This window comes from Eurosta solidaginis, chromosome 3, assembly GCF_040869045.1.
Source record: "Eurosta solidaginis isolate ZX-2024a chromosome 3, ASM4086904v1, whole genome shotgun sequence".
NCBI classification, from domain to species: domain Eukaryota; kingdom Metazoa; phylum Arthropoda; class Insecta; order Diptera; family Tephritidae; genus Eurosta; species Eurosta solidaginis.
In genome coordinates this window covers 114915490-114940470 of record NC_090321.1, presented here as the reverse complement: position 1 = coordinate 114940470, position 24981 = coordinate 114915490, and the positions used below count along the sequence as shown (strand labels likewise).

Below are 24981 nucleotides of genomic sequence, written 5' to 3'. Positions count from 1 at the left end.
GAAAAAAAATCTATCTTCGCTTCCCTTTTTTCTTCAGTTGTCATTTCCAATCTTATCCACTGCGAACACAATTTGTCTTCCATTATTTGCAAACATCGTTCTAGAGTGGTAGATACGGTTGCTTGAGCCATTCCGATATCGTTATCTTTGCCCACACCATGTTGGTATTCACCCTCTGCAAGGAAGGGCAGGGTACATACAACATGCCCAAGTGCAGTGACTCCGCATTTGTGGCTGGGTCCAATAACGTCCTGGACGACATCCAAAACGTACTTGAATGATATTTTATTGATCCGAAAATTCTTCACAAACCGTTTAAAAGAACTAAAGTTGGTTAATATGGTTTTGCGCACTTGTTTTGAACAATTTTTGCTCGGAATTTTCAGTGTGGACACACACGATATAAAAAAAAAAGATATTTTAATAGGGCTTCCTTTTTCTCTGATCACAAACAGATAATTCCCAGCCTGCGCAGCCTTATGGTTATCAATAGTGGTTATAGTTTACAAATTTTGAGTAGTCGTACAATTATTGACACACTTTTAATGAAAGTTTAAAAATTTTCCGACGCTCACAAAAACCCCTTAGCCGATAAAACGCCCTCTTCGCGATCCACATTATTTAGCAGAACACCACCGCTTTACATGGCCATGTCTGCCGCCACAGTCCATGTTATAAACTTCCGACCATGTACTGAATAGTTTAGAATTTCCGCACGGTAATATATTTGTGATCAGGAAACTCCCCCTTTCATTGCATACCTAGAATAGTGTCAAATTCGCGCGATTCCAAACAAAATCGCAGAAATTTTTGCTAAATACCTTACGCTTTATCGTCCATGTTAAAAGGAGTGTAGGCGTCCCTCAGCACTTTTCTTTGCACTCTTAAGCACTTGAATTCACCACGCTACTCTTCTAATAACATGGCTGCTAACGAAATGGCGTTCATTTTGTTTTTGTTTTATTTATTTATAAATAGAGTTTTGTAAATTTGATTCCAACTTCTTAATTTTTATTTGGACAATATTTATTATTTATTTTGACAACAAAAACAGCTGATTTGAAGGGAAAAAAACTTGAAGCACTAATTCGAAGATATTATTTTAGATGGCAGCACTAACTACGAAAACGTCGGAATGGCCAATACCAATTTACACGCATTCGGTAAATACATTCCTTTTAAGACGGGAGCTCATGCGTAATTAATGATAGACCCCATAACCTTAGGGAAGATACACACGAGACGTAGCTTCATAGACGCGTATTAGGCACGTCATAAGAAATCTTGAGGCGTAGAAAATCGTAGCGGCATGCCATATTTTGTACGCGTCTACGAAGCTATGCCTCGTGTGCATCTAACCTAAATTTAACTTCTTACGAGATCAAATATTTTTAATTAATAATGATAAATAACACCTGAAGCAATTACACTTAAGGTGACTTTTGAGTCATTTTGGCACTTGCGTGCGTCTTTGAACACACGCGCTTGAATTGCTTCAATCCATAAGCAACACAACGCCAACGTCAAAGCAAAACACAAATAATAAAAACTTAGGGTTCTTCTTGAAGTTTCTTGCATTTTCTGAAAAATATTAGGGTTTCTATCGCCGTTCAACTAAATAAAAACATGATGTTGTATTATGTCAATTTCGTGATCGATCAGCGGAACAAATTCCCCTGGAACGCGACGCAATCTGATGAGGGCACAATAGACCAACAGTCGCAATGCAATCCCCAATAAATTTTCTATCGTCATGTTATAAAAATAGTTGTATTTCATTTTTCCTCATGACAAAAAATCAAAATGTGACTCTTTCTTTTGCGTTCATTGTGGCAGGGAAACTTTTAACGTGCTTTATTTCAGAGTGACACTTTATTTGACAAATCACTGAACGATTTCTTTCACATAAATTGCTTGTTAGCGTGGTGAAAACGCCCCTGGAATTGTTACCTTATATAGCGAGAAAGTTAAGATATAATGCATAGGTATAAAATGCTTGGATGCATAAAATCATTTTTATTATATAATAGTATGACATTGAGATTTTAGTTCTGCTATTTTTAACAGAGTTATTTTTTAACATAAAGTAAGCAGTAAAAAACATGATTAATGACTACATTTATACGTGTTTCGTTTATTTTCATTGAGGAATAACTGGAAAAAATAAAAATCATGTTATTATAAAGTATATGTGAAGCCCCATAGATCAAGTGAGTAATAGAATGAACATTGGTTTGTATATTACATTTTTAAAATGAACATCTCCTGCTAAAAAAGGAAGCAAAACCTAACTACGGTTTTTCTTTTTCGTACTTAACTACAGTCTCTTTTGTGATTCAGGATTTTGGGCAAATTTTGAAAAAACTCCGAATATCATTCCTTCATTATACTTCATTCGAGTGCCTTCTTTCACTGCCTTCCACTCTATTCGCAACATAACCTCAATTTAAGCTGCCAAATTATATAATAAACAATTGTTAAAGGCACCTGCCTTTACACTGGTATATTACAATACCCAGCTCCCGAGAAGCTAGCTGATGAAGAAGTGAATTTCAGAAATATGTCATAGTAACCATCGCCGTTTGCAAACTCTGCAATTTTTCTCTAATATCAATAACAGAATCACTATGAAAATTGGAGGAGAAGGTCGGCCTAAATCTCTTCGTAGGTAAATCGTGCCAATTATCTATTTAATTTTAATAACTAATTGACGTAATGCAGATATAATTATTAACAAATCTTTATAAAACTATTTTTGCACACTGCTCTTTTCACAGCGGAATTTACCCCAGTTGCAAAATATCTTGTATGAATACCCAACAAAATTCTCGTCATTGATCTATTGAAAATCAAATTAGTGCAAATAAGCCGTCACAATTTTCGTCAATGAACTATTCAAGAACTATCTTTTACGAATAACTCCACAAAATTATAATCAATGAACTATAGTGTTTGCTGACTACTTTGGCTTTTGATTGCAGGGAAAGTACCCGATTAATTTCTCACCTTTACTCATCTCCATATTCATCATATATGTAAATATGTCAGAGTTTCTAACGCACGGAAAATCGGATTAAAATCCCACAAAAAAACTCGCTCAAGTCGTGGAATGCTGGCTACGTATCGGCCCATCACTTTACAACTCCTCTACGTCGGCTGAGAACACAGGAAAAATAACACGCCTTCCGGCGTTGCTTGTGGCTTGATGCTGGCGCCAGCAAGAATAAGGAATGCGATGATGAAGTATACGACACACAAAGTTGCGCATTATGATACCAATATGATGCAAAACAGGCTTCGTGATTTATCTCCATAGAACGAATACCTTGTGTCACTGCGGCGTATAGAACTTCCAATTTCATCATTCGTGAGAAATCCTCTACTTGCTCATAATTTTTCTGTTGATCTATAAAATTCACCTGTGCAACACATGCATCTGCTAACGAATATGATTATAGGATTGTCTGTAACTACGGAAAGATATTAAAAATGCAGTCCAATTTGAAGTATTTGACATAATCTTTGTTAGTTGTCAGAGATACAATTTTTCAAGTGCTAAAGTACTGCCCCTTTGACAAAGTTATGGTTTGGAAATTTTCAGTTGTTGTGGAATATTTTTATTCTACTATCAATATTTAAATGGTAAATATTATCGGAGCTGTCAAAAAGTGGAAACTGATTAGTCAAATACTACTAAAGATAAAGACTACTAAAAACACCCTGCAAACCATTGTACTGGACAGACGGCTAAATGCGGAGTACCTATAAATTCCATGTGGGTATATTCGGGTTTTAATTATGCAATAGGTTCGAAGCATCCTCAGACTTCAGATGGGACACATGTGATCCAAGTCCTCTCTTTGGAAGTTTGGAAAAATTATCTTGATCTATTTCGAGTTGTAAATATTTTTCAGTCTTAACACCATTGTTCTGTAGTGGTAGTAGTTTATTTGGTTTGTCCTGCATTATTCTGACCATTACAGAAAGCAGCTTCACCTTCTTTTGAATCCCAAAATAAAGCAGGAGTCTCCGTCACCTCACTTTAGCTTATCAATCAGTACGTGACAGCGCCCTTTGCTGCTATAAGGCCACCGTTATTTCCCAAGGCGGCTCAGTGAGCTTTTCCAATTAACAGTTAGCCCTACTACACCCTTATGGCGATTTATAGAGGTGTAACAGCAGCCTTATGATCTCACCCTGTTTCCCACTTGGTGCAACCCTGTTGTCTATTGTGAATGGAAAGTTGGAAGTTGGAAACGGGGAGGTTGGCTCGAAAAAATCGAGCGGCCATTACAATTTTGGCTGAACATCACGGCGGACTAAATTTTTTTACTAAAACCCCACAAGCCATTTTAGTGTGTCATAATTAAATAAAACTGCATAAAACAGAAAGTGGTGTTGTTATTTATTTGTGTAATATAAATGACATCTAGTTTTCACGTGCAGGAACCAGCATAGCTACCACACGTATTACAGAGACATGGGTATGGAGGCGGCGCCCTCCACGTCGCTATCTGGCTGCCATCAATTTGCCGGCTTGGGGAAACGCAGGAGTTCACATGGCGACCGTGACCAAGGTAGGTGGTGGTGTGGGAACATTTTTTCTCGAAGATATAAAAAGTGGCAGTGTGCGAAAAGGAAAATTCAAAATTCTAATAAAATTAAACTAAAAAAACATGTAATTACAGCAGAGATAATACAATAATCGCTTAAATAATAGAAATATCTAAAAACTACAACTAAATATATCGGAAATAATCCTAACCTAAATAATTGGAGAAAAGAGTTTTTTTTTTTATTAATAGAAACTAACACAAAGACTAAACTAAACAGAAATAATACAACAATAATATTTTAAATAATAAAGGTATACTAAAAACCACAAAATAAATACATCGAAAATAACACAGAATTAAATACTGGGAGAAAAGAAAATTTATAATAAAAGAAACTAATACGACGGCCACCGTGGTGTGATGGTAGCGTGCTCCGCCTATCACACAGTATGCCCTGGGTTCGCACCCCGGGCAAAGCAACATCAAAATTTTAGAAATAAGGTTTTTCAATTAGAAGAAAATTTTTCTAAGCGGGGTCGGCCCTCGGCAATGTTTGGCAAGCGCTCCGGGTGTATTTCTGCCATGAAAAGCTCTCAGTGAAAACTCATCTGCCTTGCAGATGCCGTTCGGAGTCGGCTTAAAACATGTAGGTCCCGTCCGGCCAATTTGTAGGGAAAATCAAGGAGAGCACGACGCAAATTGGAAGAGAAGCTCGGCCTTAGATCTCTTCGGAGGTTATCGCGCCTTATATTTATTTTTATTTATAATACGACGATTAATTTAAACAGAGATAACACAAAATCTATGAAATAATGGAAACAACTAAAACCAAAAATATAAGGGAAATCAGAGATAATTTAAAGTCGAAAAACGAGATTTGTACGGAATTGCATAACGGCATAAAAACCCACACCACTATATAACGGCAGAGTATTCGCCATTTTTAATCCACCACCGCAGCAGCAACACCAGCAGCGACAAACGATAGCAGCGCCAAAACCAGCAGCGACGCAGGCAGCAGATGAAGTGGCAAAGACATAAGTATATATTTATGTATTCACTACTTTTCCGTATATGCACACTTAAAAATTTTTTTGATTAAACGCGGTGCGTCCGCAAAACTTTAAACATTATATAAACATAAATTTGAATCTAACTTTGAATTTTTTTTTCGCGTCAAACAACTAATAATAAAATGAGGAGGAAGAAGAATTCTCTGACTCATCAAAGCCGGCAACACTCGACAGTCGTATCGGTGAACAAAGTTGTTCTTTACCTCATACTGAAAATATTTCATTACAAGAAAGCTTCTGTGGTTTCGATAACCCAGTCGTTACATCAAACAATTCTTTAGGGCTTTTAACAACTTTCTCAAATTTCAACCAATCTCGTACTAATTTTCTAGAACCAAAAATAATGGCTACACCAGAGCAAAAGACACAGTTTATTGGGTCGTGGGGGCCCTTATTTAGGGAAATCTATAACGGTGACCCCTTAGCGCTAGACTCCTTTATTGATAAAATTGAACTAGTAGAAGGCAGTATAGATCTAGATCTTATGCCAACTTTCATTTCACTTGTTAAATCGAAGCTCGAAGGGAAAGCAAGGGAAGCAATTCCGACAAATATAACATCTATTCAAGAAATTAAAGATGCGCTTAAAAGGCGAATAAAGCCAGACAATTCAAAAGTCGTTGCAGGGAAAATAGCTTCACTTAAAGTTACGAACAATAATTTAACCGAGTTTGCTAAACGCGTAGAGGAATTATCCGATGCTTTAGAGAGGTCTCTAATTATCGAGGGAATATCAAAAGTCAAAGCGCACGCGATGGCAGTAGAACAGTCAGTAAACGTTTGTAGGCTAAATACGCGCTAAGACTTAGTCAAATCAATTCTCACATCAACCTCTTTTAGTGACGCAAAAGACGTCATAGCAAAAATGATAGTCGAACAAAACAATCAGGCTACAGAAAGACAGGTATTAGCTTTTCGATCAAGGTTTAACAATCAAACCAACTTTCGCAATAACAATAGAGGCAATAACTACTACAACAACAATAATAGATACAACAACAAAAGTAATTTCAATAGGTTCAATAACAATAAAAATTTCAATAGGTACAACAACAATAATAACGGTAGATACAATAATAACAATCAAAATAGGCAAAACAACAACTATAGGCAAAACAACGACAATCGAAACAATAGTAATTCGCGTAACACTAGCAACAGTCAAAATAGGTTAGAAAACAGAACCAATACTAACGCCGGAAGTTCAAATACGCGAAATAATGCAAACGTTCGCTCTTTAAACTTGGACGCCTCTCAGCAGCGAACACTGAGGGACGAGAAGATAAGCGAATAAATACTAAAAATATTTTTTGTCTAAACCTAAATTACTCAGATTTTATCGAAATTTATATAACCGGATCTAACAAATTATGTACATTTTTACTAGGTACACAAGCTGGTTAAAATTTCAAGCTTAAATAAGCAAATTCCAATTAATTCTGACGATATAGTTAATATCACTGGCGTCACATCAAATTCTGTTCCTACCATATGTAAAATAAACATAGACCTAAATTTTTCTAATAATCTAGTCGAACAAAGCTTACATGTGGTAAACGATGACTTCAATATCCCATTAGACGGTATACTGGGTAAAGATTTTCTTCATCATAACAAATGTGTAATAAATTACTCAAATAGTAGCATCTCATTCTAGGCAAATAAAGAAAAAGTCATTATGCCAATTCTACACGGAACAGAAAGAGATATGTGTGTTATACCACCAAGATGCGAAGTTTTTCGAATTTTGGATTTAGGTCACTCAACAATTGCGCTTTTCGTTGAATCTCAAGAAATACAAAAAGGCGTATTTACCGCAAGATGTATTACAAACTCCAATAACCCAGTCATAAAATTAATTAATACCACAAGTGATGTACAATTCGTAAACACAAACTCTATTAAAACAGAAAACTTATCAAATTATCACGTCTATATAATCGACAAAACTTAGTCAGATGAGAAGCGAATTAACGAAATAACTTCGATTTTAAAAGATCAAATTCCAAAAGATGCAACATCTAAACTTTTAGATCTATGCATACAATATGCTGACATATTCGCGCTTGACAACGATAAAATGACGTTAAATAATTTTTATGAGCAGAAATTGCGGTTAACTGACAACGAACCAGTGTATCGTCTACCCTATTCGCAGCGGGAAGAAATTAACAGACAAATTACAAAATTACTAGAAAATGATTTAATAGAAGAAAGCTATTCTAACTACAACAGTCCTCTTCACCTAGTTCCTAAAAAGAAAATAAATGGCAAAAAAGCATATCGAATGTGTGTTGACTTTCGCGCAGTTAACAAGAAGTTAATAGCAAACAAATTTCCATTAGCACGAATCGATGATATTTTAGACAATCTTGGCAGAGCCTAATTTTTCTCAACCTTAGACCTTTTTCTGCATTTCACCAAATACCATTACACGTAGATTCACGTGATATAACCTCATTTTCTACTGATTGCGGAGCGTATCGATGGAAGGTATTGCCATTTGGTTTGACAATTGCACCAAATTCGTTTACTAGGATGATGACCATCGCATTTTCAGGAATACCACCTAATGTAGCTTTTCTTTATGTAGATGACATTATAGTCATCGGTTGTAGCGAATCTCATCACATTAAAAATTTGTCTAAAGTATTCAATACTTGTAGATCATTCAACCTTAAACTCAATCCAAAGACACAAATCTCAGCTGAAGGTCTGTCACCAGACGAATCTAAAATATACGCAATTCGTAACTATACTAAGCCAACAGACAAGGACGCTGTAAGAAGGTTTGTAGCTTTTGGCAACTACTACAGACGCTTTATTCCAAACTTTGCATCTCTGGCAGCACCTCTGAATAGACTGAATAGAAAAAGAGTAGAATTTAACTGGGACGAATCATGCGATAAAGCCTTTGATGCACTAAGAGCATCCCTAATGTCACCAAAGATATTAAAATACCCAGATTTTTCCAAACAGTTTACCATTACAGTATACGCTTCTAAGACGGGATGTGGAGCAATACTCAGCCAAGAAAATCAAGACAGCGATTTACCCATATGTTATGCGTCAAAATCTTTTAATGGGGCAGAACAAAAGAAAGCCATCATTGAATTGGAATTATTAGCCATTTATTTTGCCATTAAACAATTCAGACCTAACGTTTATGGAAATCACTTTATTGTAAAATCAGATCATAGGCCTTTAGTCTATTTATTCACTATGAAAGACCCATCTTCAAAACTTTCTAGAATTAGACTTGAGTTGGCTGAATACAATTTCACAATAGAGAACATAAAGGGAAAATCAAATGTAGGAGCTGATGCACTTTCTCGTATAACCATTGGCGAAATAAAAGAATCAACCAAAAATATATTTGCAGTTCAGCCTAGGGCTATGAGTAAGAAAAAGGATAAATGTAGTTCTATCGAAAATATAGACTTATGTATGTGAAAATATACAAACATTAAACCTTTATGATAAATTCACTCATAACTTTTAAAAAAAAAATTCCTCGTGTTAGATCAGAAATATTTCATGATAAAAACAATAAACAATTTTTAAGAATATGCGCGCATATAAAGCATAAAAGAACAATTTTACTTGATTTTGAATTTTCTAATGAAATAAAGAATTTCGATACTTTACTTTCGAGGCTAGAAAAAGAAGCTGGAAAACTTAATATTAAGGAAATAGGATGGCCAAAAAACGATTTAATTTTCAAATACATTACAATTACAGAAAGAGGAAATAAGCTTTTACAATTTTTAAAATTTATTTTAATGGATCCAATTGAAACAATCACTGATCAGGAACAAAAATCAAAATTATTAGCAATTTATCACAATGATCCCATCACTGGAGGTCACTGTGGAACGAAACAATTATACGCCAAATTACGAAACAAATTTTACTGGAAAAACATGACAAAGGACATAGCTAGTTATGTTAGGAAATGCGAAAAATGTCTTTTGAACAAAGTCAAAATAGGAAATAAAGAAGAACTCGTTCTAACCCCTACCCCTATGAACAATTGTGGTGTGTCGCAAACTCGGCAACGGAGTGGAGGCACCACAATTGCGTTTGGTTTAAATTTAAATGAAAAGAAAAAAGAGGCGAGATATATTCCTCGTTATAATAATTTCTTTATTATAGTGCAAAATTAAATTTGAACAATAATTACCTTTTTATAATAAAATGTGGCGGGGCTCCTCGGACGGTGTTGTAGTTCGCTCAACGATCGCTGGAAAAGTAGACGGTTGCCTTGTCGAGGACAACCGTTTAAGCGCGGAAAAAGTCTCCGGTGTTAAGGGGAAGCTTCCCCACATAGTTGTACCGGCATGCATGTATATGTGTACGGACAACATAACCCTATCTATGTACACATATACATGCAGGGGTCGATAAAGTGGTGCTATTAGGGTGGCGCAAATTAAGAAGAATTTAGGCTTCTGGCCTAAACATGCCGGCCCCCTTGCGGTACGCAACAGCCCAGATTCCGCCCGAGCGTCCCCGACCACGATTTGCCTTAAAACTAGATACTAAAATTAAACAATGCGCGCCGGGTGGCGCGACGGCATCCCCCTTGCCTTCGCCGGTATCTGTAGCTAGGACGAAATAAAGGAATGGTAAAGTTAAAGAACGATGCGCGCCGGATGGCGCGACGGCATCCTCCTTGCCTTCGCCGGTACCTGTAGCTAGGACGAGATAAGGGAATGGTAAAGTAAAAGAACACGCATCATATATTTCTTGCCAGTTACTACAGAAAACCATTTATTGTGTGAAAAGGAAAGATGTTATTCACATATATATATATAAAGCTTAAAACTACGTAACGTAAAGACGTGTTAGATTGGGTGGGTCCCCGAGAGCACCCATCCAAAGATAGTGCTTGGGCTAGGAGCGAGCCAAACGACGGCGGTAACGTGCCCGGTGTAATTATTTCAGCGTAAACGTCGCCGCCCAGAACGAGGCGGATTGGTGTTGACCCATACAAATATGATTTTATAGGCTTAATACCTCCAAAAGTGTTTATGGTACAGATCCTAAAATTGGTATAGAGATATTCGATATCAATACCACACCCGCGCTCAGAGCTGGGTAGTAATGATTACTTTAGGTAATCAATTACCGTCAATTCCCCATTACATGTACTTGAGGAAAGTAATCAATTCTTTTCCTCCACAGCAAAGGAATTGATTACATTTCAATTCCTAAAAAAAAAAAAATAAATACCAAAAGTAATTTCGTGTTTTTCTCCTCGCCATATATGAGGACGGGTATGGTAAGATTGTGTCTTTGTAGTTTATATTTGCTGCTGAGCGGCCGGCCATTTGCTTTGTACGTGGATAGCAACGTTTCTTTATATTTTCCTCAAGTGCTGCTGGCAAGCGACTTGAGGATTTTGTTGCGGCTTTGTACTTTAGATACATCTTCGGTGGCATACGCCTTGAAGGTGAGAGTATGACCGAATGTTACCCCTAAGATATTTGGATGACTGACAGTCGGTAGCGCAACACCATTGACGTGAATGTCCAATGTGGATTTGGTCGGCTAGGTTCAGATAATTTGCCGTGAGGCCTTTTGAGTGCCGTGGCTGACTGTGTCAAAAGCTTTTCACAGCGCTGGTAGTTTCATGTTTCATTTACAGTTTAAAATCACATTTGATATTGTTGGTTTTATATTTTTTATTTTTCTTTTAATTTTCATCACTAATTTATGGGAATACTTTAAATATTATTATGCTTTATTTTACAATTTATATGTTTTTTAACAATTAGTAATTAATTATATAAACTTTTTTTTAACAGCAAATCGACATCTGTGTGCAGCATAAGCTATAAAAGAAAATTTTATCTGCGGAAAATTTTACTTTGCAATTTTGTTGTAAATCCGTAAACCGCGCTTGTCCAATGTGATTTTTCAATTCAATTTTAACTACTTTTTTACTTCGATTTTCTCATGTTTATCTAATAAAAAAATTTCATTATCTCTGCACAACTGTATCAAGCTTATTTTTCTCCGAAAGCACTCGTAAGTATTTATGTGAATTTAGGATTTGTTCGTTTTACTTAAAAATTTTTTGTAATTTTTATTTTGACTCCTTAAAACATTTTTCTATTCACTACTTTTTTGTTGTTAACAATATTTATGCCCTATTCCTATCTTACAAGTGCTAATTTTTACATGCTTGTTTAAATAATTTGCGAGAGTAGAAAGTAATTGTGTATGAGTTAGCCCGATTTCTCATTATGTCGTATTTCCCGTAACTCTTCTTCTTGCTTCATTCTTGCCTCTGTTTGGGGGGTTTGTTTAACCGTTCTCTTATCTTACACACCTTTTGATTTTCTTACAACAATTTATCCAGCAAATTCTCTCAATCGAATAATGTTGATAGTATATATTATATCATCATTATTGCAGTTATTGCTCGAACCGCTTGAGGAAGGTGTATTTAGGTCGGGTTGTGGGTCCAGGTAGGAGAGAATTTCCATTGGATCGACATCGGGGAGGAGCTGAAATTGAAGAAGAAAGAAAACTAATTTGTGTTGGACTTCATTTTGAGATATTTTCTGGATGCCTTTCTTGATTTCGAGGGAGCCTTCAATAATGTGGCCATTGGTACTCTGGTAGAATTATTCGGCCAAACTTCTAGTCAGCTGGTTGATGGTTGCAAAGTGGGTAGGATCGACGGATGAGAGAAAGTTGAGAACGGGCACACCACAGGGATCCAAAATAGTGGTTTATGCTGATGAGCTGGCAATACTTATAAGGGGAAATTTCCAAAAAAGAACTAAGGGATGTTTCCCAAGAATGCCTGACTGTCGTAATCAGTTAGCTTGAGACATATGGATTACTTAGGTGTCAACCCTTGTAAAAGGGAGCTGGCTTCGTAAACGCAGATGTATATTGGATGGGAGTGCGGTCAACCAGCGAGGTCGAGGGCTGTCAGGGCTTGACCTCAGTCATAGTGGTAATGAACTACTTTTTTGATAAAAATTTTGGAAACTGTCACGCATCACTCTGATCTCTCGTCCCGAGCAGACAGTGTTGTTGTTGTTGTTGTAGCGATAAGGTTGCTCCCCGAAGGCTTTGGGGAGTTTTATCGATGTGATGGTCCTTTGCCGGATACAGATCCGGTACGCTCCGGTGCCATAGCACCATTAAGGTGCTAGCCCGACCATCTCGGGAATGATTTATGTGGCCACATTAAACCTTCAGGTCATTCCTTCCCTCCCCACCCCCAAGTTCCATGAGGAGCTTGGGGTCGCCAGAGCCTCGTATGTTAGTGAAACAGGGTTCGCCGCGGATAGGTGAGGTTGAAAATTGGGTTTGGAGAAGCTATATATTGCGCTGGCAACCTGAAGGGTTGCGCTACACAGCGCCTTGAATCTAGTATTTATATCGCCTCTTTCGACAGGCATACCTACCGCGGGTATATTCTGATCACCAAACCCGCTTGGAGGGGGGGGGGGGGGGGAGGGACCGATAGCCCTCTTTTACTTTAAGAATCATTAAGCCATTACTAAATCTAGAAAAGCAGCTAGATACCTCTTTACAGAGGAGGGTAATCTGAGCTCGTTGGTTTCACTTTAAGATGGAATCATTATGTCACTTCAAGTTTAGTCGTTTATTTTTTGCATCTGCCCTGGTCACCTCGGTATTGAAATCATTGCGTATTTTGAGGACTGATACAAAGTCGAAGTCAGTCATATATGCAATTATGTAGTTATCATGTAGTGATGTTTTGAGTAATTTAAGCTGGTATCACAATAGGCCTCTTTGTTACTTCAAGTGAGCTCCTTCTGTCATGGGCTTGTTCCCACTCAATTTAACACACTACCCAGCACGTCCTTAAGTAAATCTCATTTATAAGATATGGATAGATATTTTTCTACATTGCAAAACAGGAATTGTATTTGAAGTACAGAAACAAGTTTAAAAGGTTTCACTTACATTGAAATCTCCAGCACCATCATTGTTGTCCATATTCAATTCGGCATTCAAATATGTTTCACTGAGATTCGAAAAACCAATGGGCTGTGAGTTGATCAATGAATTTATAATTTGTTCCTGTTGTTGTTGCTGATGTGAATCATTGTAGAAGCACGATGGGATGCTGGTCCACCGGGTCGTCCACCAGGGGTGCCAGGTGTTTGTGATGAGGTGTTGAGATATTCGCATTCGGTGTAGAAGTTCGTTATGCGTCGAACTCATACTAGGTGGACCGCCGGGTTTCATCGGATGCATAGGTGTGTGCGGTGTGTGTGGCATCTGATGGAAATAAAAAAATAAGGACATGCATTAATATTTAAAATACCAAGTTGAGCAATGGGTCGCATATATGGTTTACACGTTTTTTATTCAGTTGCAATACCATACTCACCTGATCTGTTAAACTTTTCCCCACTCATTCCCCATAGCATTGAGCTGATCCAAAGAATTGCCCGTATCACTTGTATGCTGATCATTAACATCACCAACTTCACCGCGCTACCACCATATATGTCGAATGGACTGCGCCTATAAAATGAGGAAAACGACAATATTGGATTTGCTACCCTTTTCTGGGGAGGGCTACCAACAAACTCATATTTGACTAGCGCCGGGTACATTGGGCGTGCCCGCATTCATGTCATGCTGCATATAGGAACTCATCGCCTGCGAGTTATCCCATGGTGACATAACTTTTGACTGATCATCGAAGGTGTTTTCCTGTTTAATATTCGTCACGTTGGGACCACCCATTTAGCCACCCATGGGACACATTTGACCTGGCATTTGACTACTCATCTGACCACCACCCATTTGACCGGGCACTTGACTACTCATCTGACCACTACTCATTTGACCGGGCATTTGTTTTCCACCCATTTGATCATGCATCTGACCGCCACCACCCATTTGATTAGTCACTTTTGCACTCATTTGTCCTGGCACTGCCCATGCCATTGAGCAACCATTTGATCAGGCATTTGTCCGCCCGAACCTTGTGCACCCATTTGTCCTGGCATCTGTCCAGGTCCTTGTCCTAGCATTTGTCCAGTCATTGGGTTGGGTATTTGTGCTGAAATCGCGCTAAGTGGTGAGCCTTGATGCATACCTACGCGCCAATTACCACTCGAATAAATTATCGAGAGTGGCCCAGATATACTGATCGATTTCTAGACTTTCAGTAAGCGCAGGTTTACTGTAAATGAAGTAAGATATGAATTATCGTTTATAACCTTCCTTCGAGTCGCTCCTTATTTTAAATACTTTCTTGCATTCGGGACACCGCCAAGCGCCACGTTCGCAATTCATAAGCAAATAGGCTTCCAGATGAAAATACTGTGCATGTTTGCATTAGTGTCCTCGCGCGGGCATACGTATTCGAGACTTCATGAACGGACATTTCAATGAGAGCTTAGTGCACTTTGTCGTTTCCATGTTACTGGCGCCAGCTTCCAGTGGCACATTAGTCGTTGAGCAGACCATGAAGTTACGTTTGATTTTGGCCACACAATCATCTACGGGTAAGCAATTGCGTTTGTGCAGACTCTGCAAAACATGCCGCACGGAGGGTCGATGAACTAGTTGCAGCACGAATAATTGGGACTGGAAAACAAAAAAAATCGCAGATTAAGCATGTGAGTACAACAGTGCCTCAGTACGAAATACGCACCTATTGGATGGAGCCTCAAAAAAAACGAAATTACTTTTGGTATTTTTTTTTGAGGAATTGAAATGTAATCAATTCCTTTGCTGTGGAGGAAAGGAATTGATTACTTTTCTCAAGTACATGTAATGGGGGATTATCGGTAATTGATTACCTAAAGTAATCATTACTACCCAGGTGCCCTATTCAGTAACTATGAGTTTTGAAATGTACATTTTTCTTTCATACAAATTATATGAAGAAAAAGTGTACATTTTAAAACTCACAGTTACTGAATAGGGCCCCAGCTCTGAGCGTGAGTATGGTATTGATATCGAATATCTTTATACCAATTTTAAGATATATACCATAAACCCTTTTGGAGGTAAGGGAAAGAGAAGGAAAAGACAGTAGTAGTGTTAGAAGTAAGGGTTGAATTCCTATTCGATATTTTGTCGCTCGACTGCATTCTACCATCAAATATAGGTAGTCTAACGGTATAATGCCGTTCACACGGTGGAACTACAAAAAATCGACCAGGAAATTTACTCGTGTAAAGCAGCATTTATTTGCATACATTGCAGGTTTGGCTGGACTACAAAAGTGCTGTGAAACTAACTTCGAACAAGCAGGATCTCAGGCGACAGCCGGTGGGTGTTATCGTATGCACACTTTCAATAGTTTGGAAGAAACTGTATTACGAATAACCGCACGTATTACGAATAACATCAACTGAAGGTATCGAAGGTACAAATGGAAGGAAACAAAGCTCAAGTGCAGGAGGTAATGCTTCTTCCTCTGAACCCCCAATAGAACCAGATAACTTTGATTGCTCCATGCAATCTACGCCCGAAGATGGCCCAAGCACTTCTCGTAGGTATAGTGGCAGTCAACCGCAAGACACCACAAAACTCCTTCTAGGAAAGCAATTAAAGCTTCAAGAAGACTTTAATAAACAAACAAAGGAATTTTATAAAAGAAGTGAAGAAAAGATGGACGAGTTGACTGAAAAGTTCTGCAGGTTGAACACTTGCAATGAAGAAATGTTGGAAGAAATACATCGTCATAACGTGGTCATGGAAACGTTGATGAGAGAAGAAATTGATCGAACTTATGTCTTTGAAAATTAACGCAAACATTTTTCTACAGTGTATAAATTATAACAATTAATTTTTGACATATGTACGTACCTCTTAATATATTTACATAGCTTCCTTACAAACTTCTAAAAATTATTTGCCGTATTTGAAATGCTTCGTTAGTATTGCTTTCCGCTTCGTTTTGCTGTGTAGGCAATGATTCTTCCAATTCTCTTTCGTTTTCAACAAGGGCTCCTCGACGCCGTAATGTAAACAAATATTATCCAACGCGCAGCAGACATTTGTAATTTTAGCTGCTTTCCTAGGTGTGTAATGAAGCTGCCGCGCACCAAGTATACATCGGAAACGGTTTTTAACTACGCCAATAGTTCGCTCTACGATGTTCCTTGCTTTTGTGTGCATTTTGTTGTAAACGCTTTCTCGGCTTCCATCCTCTGGAGATCGGAAAGGAGTCATGAGCCACGGCTGTAAAGGATAGCCTACATCGCCTGTTCATAAAAAACATGCAAGTTATGGGTCGTAATAAAACTTAAGGGCTACATTCTCATGGTATTTGCGAATGAAATCTCAGACGAACGATTCATCTCTTGACGTTGTCGTCTAAGAACCATATTCTGTATCATTTTCGTTCGCCTCTTACTTTATCTCTTTTCATAACGTGAGAAACGTAAGAGGTGAACAAAAATAATACAAAATGTGATTGCTAGACGGAAAACGTTCGCCTGAGTTTCGTTTGCAATAAAGAATGATGCCCTAAGACATACAAAGAATCCAAGTATTCCTTTCTCCCTCTCTATATGAGGTTTGGAGATACTCCTTAGCGTCGCTAAGAGTCCATACATGAGAATCGTGGTTACTTCCATCATGCATCAATACACCTGATTCAAATTTTACTATCACAAACCTGGAAATAAAAGTTGATAGAAAAATTAGGCCCGTTTTATCTTTTAAGTTCTATAATGTATATACATATGTAGATATTCGCATGTTATATCACATTATGTTAATCAGATTACAAAAACGCGAAAGTTCATTTTTTATGTTTTAGTTTGGAACTCTTCATTTCACCTAGCCTGTGTAGAAACACGTTAGCTTTTACAACAATGAACAAATATATCTTCACATACAAGCTAGGTCTGAGCACGTCAGTGATAGGATTAATTCCCAGTCATAGACTGGAAAGCAGAGCCTTTTGAAATCTCGAACGAGAAGTTTTGGCGGTAAGTACAAAACCAGCTAGAATTAACGAATTTTTTGAAGCGATCAAACTGTGCAGAAGCGTCACTTTGTGTGAAAATAAATTTCCTTATTATATGTACATATCGAGCCATACCAGCGAAATTGATGTAAGGAACCAAATTTACGATTTTCCGTTTTGATATGAATCTATAGCCTCCCATAATTGGCATCAGCTACCAAACTTTCACAACTCTTCGAGGAACGCTTTTAAAGTTATGGCCAAAGGAATTTTGTTGTAAGTGACATTTTGTTTACATTTTTTAATTTTATTCAGTAAGAAAACTTGTATACTGTAAATTTTTTTTTTTTGTTCCTTACATCAATTTCGCTGGTATGGCTCGATATACTTACGATCATTGCGTGGATGCGGTTGTAGTATAAAAACTTGTTCTCAACAGGTGGAATTATTTTGACATGTGTCCCGTCGATGCACATGACAACTCCTGGAAACCGGCTCCTTGAAAAAAAATCTATCTTCGCTTCCCTTTTTTCTTCAGTTGTCATTTCCAATCTTATCCACTGCGAACACAATTTGTCTTCCATTATTTGCAAACATCGTTCTAGAGTGGTAGATACGGTTGCTTGAGCCATTCCGATATCGTTATCTTTGCCCACACCATGTTGGTATTCACCCTCTGCAAGGAAGGGCAGGGTACATAAAACATGCCCTAGTGCAGTGACTCCGCATTTGTGGCTGGGTCCAATAACGTCCTGGACAACATCCAAAACGTACTTGAATGATATTTTATTGAGCCGAAAATTCTTCACAAACCGTTTAAAAGAACTAAAGTTGGTTAATATGGTTTTGCGCACTTGTTTTGAACAATTTTTGCTCGGAATTTTCAGTGTGGACACACACGATATAAAAAAAAAAAGATATTTTAATAGGGCTTCCTTTTTCTCTGATCACAAACAGATAATTCCCAGCCTGCGCAGCCTTATGGTTATCAATAGTGGTTATAGTTTACAAATTTTGAGTAGTCGTACAATTATTGACACACTTTTAATGAAAGTTTAAAAATTTTCCGACGCTCACAAAAACCCCCTTAGCCGATAAAACACCCTCTTCGCGATCCACATTATTTAGCAGAACACCACCGCTTTACATGGCCATGTCTGCCGCCACAGTCCATGTTATAAACTTCCAAACAAAATCGCAGAAATTTTTGCTAAATACCTTACGCTTTATCGTCCATGTTAAAAGGACTGTAGGCGTCCCTCAGCACTTTTCTTTGCACTCTTAAGCACTTGAATTCACCACGCTACTCTTCTAATAACATGGCTGCTAACGAAATGGCGTTCATTTTGTTTTTGTTTTATTTATTTATAAATAGAGTTTTGTAAATTTGATTCCAACTTCTTAATTTTTATTTGGACAATATTTATTATTAATTTTGACAACAAAAACAGCTGATTTGAAGGGAAAAAAACTTGAAGCACTAATTCGAAGATATTATTTTAGTTGGCAGCACTAACTACGAAAACGTCGGAATGGCCAATACCAATTTACACGCATTCGGTAAATACATTCCTTTTAAGACGGGAGCTCATGCGTAATTAATGATAGACCCCATAATCTTAGGGAAGATACACACGAGACGTAGCTTCATAGACGCGTATTAGGCACGTCATAAGAAATCTTGAGGCGTAGAAAATCGTAGCGGCATGCCATATTTTGTACGCGTCTACGAAGCTATGCCTCGTGTGCATCTAACCTAAATTTAACTTCTTACGAGATCAAATATTTTTAATTAATAATGATAAATAACACCTGAAGCAATTACACTTAAGGTGACTTTTGAGTCATTTTGGCACTTGCGTGCGTCTTTGAACACACGCGCTTGAATTGCTTCAATCCATAAGCAACACAACGCCAACGTCAAAGCAAAACACAAATAATAAAAACTTAGGGTTCTTCTTGAAGTTTCTTGCATTTTCTGAAAAATATTAGGGTTTCTATCGCCGTTCAACTAAATAAAAACATAATGTTGTATTATGTCAATTTCGTGATCGATCAGCGGAACAAATTCCCCTGGAACGCGACGCAATCTGATGAGGGCACAATAGACCAACAGTCGCAATGCAATCCCCAATAAATTTTCTATCGTCATGTTATAAAAATAGTTGTATTTCATTTTTCCTCATGACAAAAAATCAAAATGTGACTCTTTCTTTTGCGTTCATTGTGGCAGGGAAACTTTTAACGTGCTTTATTTCAGAGTGACACTTTATTTGACAAATCACTGAACGATTTCTTTCACATAAATTGCTTGTTAGCGTGGTGAAAACGCCCCTGGAATTGTTACCTTATATAGCGAGAAAGTTAAGATATAATGCATAGGTATAAAATGCTTGGATGCATAAAATCATTTTTATTATATAATAGTATGACATTGAGATTTTAGTTCTGCTATTTTTAACAGAGTTATTTTTTAACATAAAGTAAGCAGTAAAAAACATGATTAATGACTACATTTATACGTGTTTCGTTTATTTTCATTGAGGAATAACTGGAAAAAATAAAAATCATGTTATTATAAAGTATATGTGAAGCCCCATAGATCAAGTGAGTAATAGAATGAACATTGGTTTGTATATTACATTTTTAAAATGAACATCTCCTGCTAAAAAAGGAAGCAAAACCTAACTACGGTTTTTCTTTTTCGTACTTAACTACAGTGATTCAGGATTTTGGGCAAATTTTGAAAAAACTCCGAATATCATTCCTTCATTATACTTCATTCGAGTGCCTTCTTTCACTGCCTTCCACTCTATTCGCAACATAACCTCAATTTAAGCTGCCAAATTATATAATAAACAATTGTTAAAGGCACCTGCCTTTACACTGGTATATTACAATACCCAGCTCCCGAGAAGCTAGCTGATGAAGAAGTGAATTTCAGAAATATGTCATAGTAACCATCGCCGTTTGCAAACTCTGCAATTTTTCTCTAATATCAATAACAGAATCACTATGAAAATTGGAGGAGAAGGTCGGCCTAAATCTCTTCGTAGGTAAATCGTGCCAATTATCTATTTAATTTTAATAACTAATTGACGTAATGCAGATATAATTATTAACAAATCTTTATAAAACTATTTTTGCACACTGCTCTTTTCACAGCGGAATTTACCCCAGTTGCAAAATATCTTGTATGAATACCCAACAAAATTCTCGTCATTGATCTATTGAAAATCAAATTAGTGTAAATAAGCCGTCACAATTTTCGTCAATGAACTATTCAAGAACTATCTTTTACGAATAACTCCACAAAATTATAATCAATGAACTATAGTGTTTGCTGACTACTTTGGCTTTTGATTGCAGGGAAAGTACCCGATTAATTTCTCACCTTTACTCATCTCCATATTCATCATATATGTAAATATGTCAGAGTTTCTAACGCACGGAAAATCGGATTAAAATCCCACAAAAAAACTCGCTCAAGTCGTGGAATGCTGGCTACGTATCGGCCCATCACTTTACAACTCCTCTACGTCGGCTGAGAACACAGGAAAAATAACACGCCTTCCGGCGTTGCTTGTGGCTTGATGCTGGCGCCAGCAAGAATAAGGAATGCGATGATGAAGTATAACACACAAAGTTGCGCATTATGATACCAATATGATGCAAAACAGGCTTCGTGATTTATCTCCATAGAACGAATACCTTGTGTCACTGCGGCGTATAGAACCTCCAATTTCATCATTCGTGAGAAATCCTCTACTTGCTCATAATTTTTCTGTTGATCTATAAAATTCACCTGTGCAACACATGCATCTGCTAACGAATATGATTATAGGATTGTCTGTAACTACGGAAAGATATTAAAAATGCAGTCCAATTTGAAGTATTTGACATAAACTTTGTTAGTTGTCAAAGATACAATTTTTCAAGTGCTAAAGTACTGCCCCTTTGACAAAGTTATGGTTTGGAAATTTTCAGTTGTTGTGGAATATTTTTATTCTACTATCAATATTTAAATTGTAAAATTATCGGAGCTGTTAAAAAGTGGAAACTGATTAATCAAATACTACTAAAGATAAAGACTACTAAAAACACCCTGCAAACCATTGTACTGGACAGACGGCTAAATGCGGAGTACCTATAAATTCCATGTGGGTATATTCGGGTTTTAATTATGCAATAGGTTCGAAGCATCCTCAGACTTCAGATGGGACACATGTGATCCAAGTCCTCTCTTTGGAAGTTTGGAAAAATTATCTTGATCTATTTCGAGTTGTAAATATTTTTCAGTCTTAACACCATTGTTCTGTAGTGGTAGTAGTTTATTTGGTTTGTCCTGCATTATTCTGACCATTACAGAAAGCAGCTTCACCTTCTTTTGAATCCCAAAATAAAGCAGGAGTCTCCGTCACCTCACTTTAGCTTATCAATCAGTACTTGACAGCGCCCTATGCTGCTATAAGGCCACCGTTATTTCCCAAGGCGGCTCAGTGAGCTTTTCCAATTAACAGTTAGCCCTACTACACCCTTATGGCGATTTACAGATGTGTAACAGCAGCCTTATGATCTCACCCTGTTTCCCACTTGGTGCAACCCTGTTGTCTATTGTGAATGGAAAGTTGGAAGTTGGAAACGGGGAGGTTGACTCGAAAAAATCGAGCGGCCATTACAATTTTGGCTGAACATCACGGCGGACTAAATTTTTTTACTAAAACCCCACAAGCCATTTTAGTGTGTCATAATTAAATAAAACTGCATAAAACAGAAAGTGGTGTTGTTATTTATTTGTGTAATATAAATGACACCTAGTTTTCAAGTGCAGGAACCAGCATAGCTACCACACGTATTACAGAGACATGGGTATGGAGGCGGCGCCCTCCACGTCGCTATCTGGCTGCCATCAATTTGCCGGCTTGGGGAAACGCAGGAGTTCACATGGCGACCGTGACCAAGGTAGGTGGTGGTGTGGGAACATTTTTTCTCGAAGATATAAAAAGTGGCAGTGTGCGAAAAGGAAAATTCAAAATTCTAATAAAATTAAACTAAAAAAACATGTAATTACAGCAGAGATAATACAATAATCGCTTAAATAATAGAAATATCTAAAAACTAAAACTAAATATATCGGAAATAATCCTAACCTAAATAATTGGAGAAAAGAGTTTTTTTTTTATTAATAGAAACTAACACAAAGACTAAACTAAACAGAAATAATACAACAATAATATTTTAAATAATAAAGGTATACTAAAAACCACAAAATAAATACATCGGAAATAACACAGAATTAAATACTGAGAGAAAAGAAAATTTATAATAAAAGAAACTAATACGACGGCCACCGTGGTGTGATGGTAGCGTGCTCCGCCTATCACACAGTATGCCCTGGGTTCGCACCCCGGGCAAAGCAACATCAAAATTTTAGAAATAAGGTTTTTCAATTAGAAGAAAATTTTTCTAAGCGGGGTCGGCCCTCGGCAATGTTTGGCAAGCGCTCCGGGTGTATTTCTGCCATGAAAAGCTCTCAGTGAAAACTCATCTGCCTTGCAGATGCCGTTCGGAGTCGGCTTAAAACATGTAGGTCCCGTCCGGCCAATTTGTAGGGAAAATCAAGGAGAGCACGACGCAAATTGGAAGAGAAGCTCGGCCTTAGATCTCTTCGGAGGTTATCGCGCCTTATATTTATTTTTATTTATAATACGACGATTAATTTAAACAGAGATAACACAAAATCTATGAAATAATGGAAATAACTAAAACCAAAAATATAAGGGAAATCAGAGATAATTTAAAGTCGAAAAACGAGATTTGTACGGAATTGCATAACGGCATAAAAACCCACGCCACTATATAACGGCAGAGTATTCGCCATTTTTAATCCACCACCACCACTAGCGAACACCAGCAGCAGCAGCAACACCAGCAGCGACAAACGATAGCAGCGCCAAAACCAGCAGCGACGCAGGCAGCAGATGAAGTGGCAAACACATAAGTATATATTTATGTATTCACTACTTTTCCGTATATGCACACTTAAAAATTTTTTTGATTAAACGCGGTGCGTCCGCAAACCTTTAAACATTATATAAACATAAATTTGAATCTAACTTTGAATTTTTTTTTCGCGTCAAACAACTAATAATAAAATGAGGAGGAAGAAGAATTCTCTGACTCATCAAAGCCGGCAACACTCGACAGTCGTATCGGTGAATAAAGTTGTTCTTTACCTCATACTGAAAATATTTCATTACAAGAAAGCTTCTGTGGTTTCGATAACCCAGTCGTTACATCAAACAATTCTTTAGGGCTTTTAACAACTTTCTCAAATTCCAACCAATCTCGTACTAATTTTCTAGAACCAAAAATAATGGCTACACCAGAGCAAAAGACACAGTTTATTGGGTCGTGGGGGCCCTTATTTAGGGAAATCTATAACGGTGACCCCTTAGCGCTAGACTCCTTTATTGATAAAATTGAACTAGTAGAAGGCAGTATAGATCTAGATCTTATGCCAACTTTCATTTCACTTGTTAAATCGAAGCTCGAAGGGAAAGCAAGGGAAGCAATTCCGACAAATATAACATCTATTCAAGAAATTAAAGATGTGCTTAAAAGGCGAATAAAGCCAGACAATTCAAAAGTCGTTGCAGGGAAAATAGCTTCACTAAAAGTTACGAACAATAATTTAACCGAGTTTGCTAAACGCGTAGGGGAATTATCCGATGCTTTAGAGAGGTCTCTAATTATCGAGGGCATATCAAAAGTCAAAGCGCACGCGATGGAAGTAGAACAGTCAGTAAACGTTTGTAGGCTAAATACGCGCTAAGACTTAGTCAAATCAATTCTCACATCAACCTCTTTTAGTGACGCAAAAGACGTCATAGCAAAAATGATAGTCGAACAAAACAATCAGGCTACAGAAAGACAGGTATTAGCTTTTCGATCAAGGTTTAACAATCAAACCAACTTTCGCAATAACAATAGAGGCAATAACTACTACAACAACAATAATAGATACAACAAAAGTAATTTCAATAGGTTCAATAACAATAAAAATTTCAATAGGTACAACAACAATAATAACGGTAGATACAATAATAACAATCAAAATAGGCAAAACAACAACTATAGGCAAAACAATGACAATCGAAACAATAGTAATTCGCGTAACACTAGCAACAGTCAAAATAGGTTAGAAAACAGAACCAATACTAACGCCGGAAGTTCAAATACGCGAAATAATGCAAACGTTCGCTCTTTAAACTTGGACGCCTCTCAGCAGCGAACACTGAGGGACGAGAAGATAAGCGAATAAATACTAAAATATTTTTTGTCTAAACCTAAATTACTCAGATTTTATCGAAATTTATATAACCGGATCTAACAAATTATGTACATTTTTACTAGG

General features: G+C 37.2%; 1 pseudogene; it reads right to left on the bottom strand.

The window, feature by feature from the left end:
* Positions 1-11310: 11310 nt before the first annotated feature.
* LOC137245970 (mediator of RNA polymerase II transcription subunit 15-like) lies at positions 11311-15106 on the bottom strand (annotated as a pseudogene).
* Positions 15107-24981: the final 9875 nt, after the last annotated feature.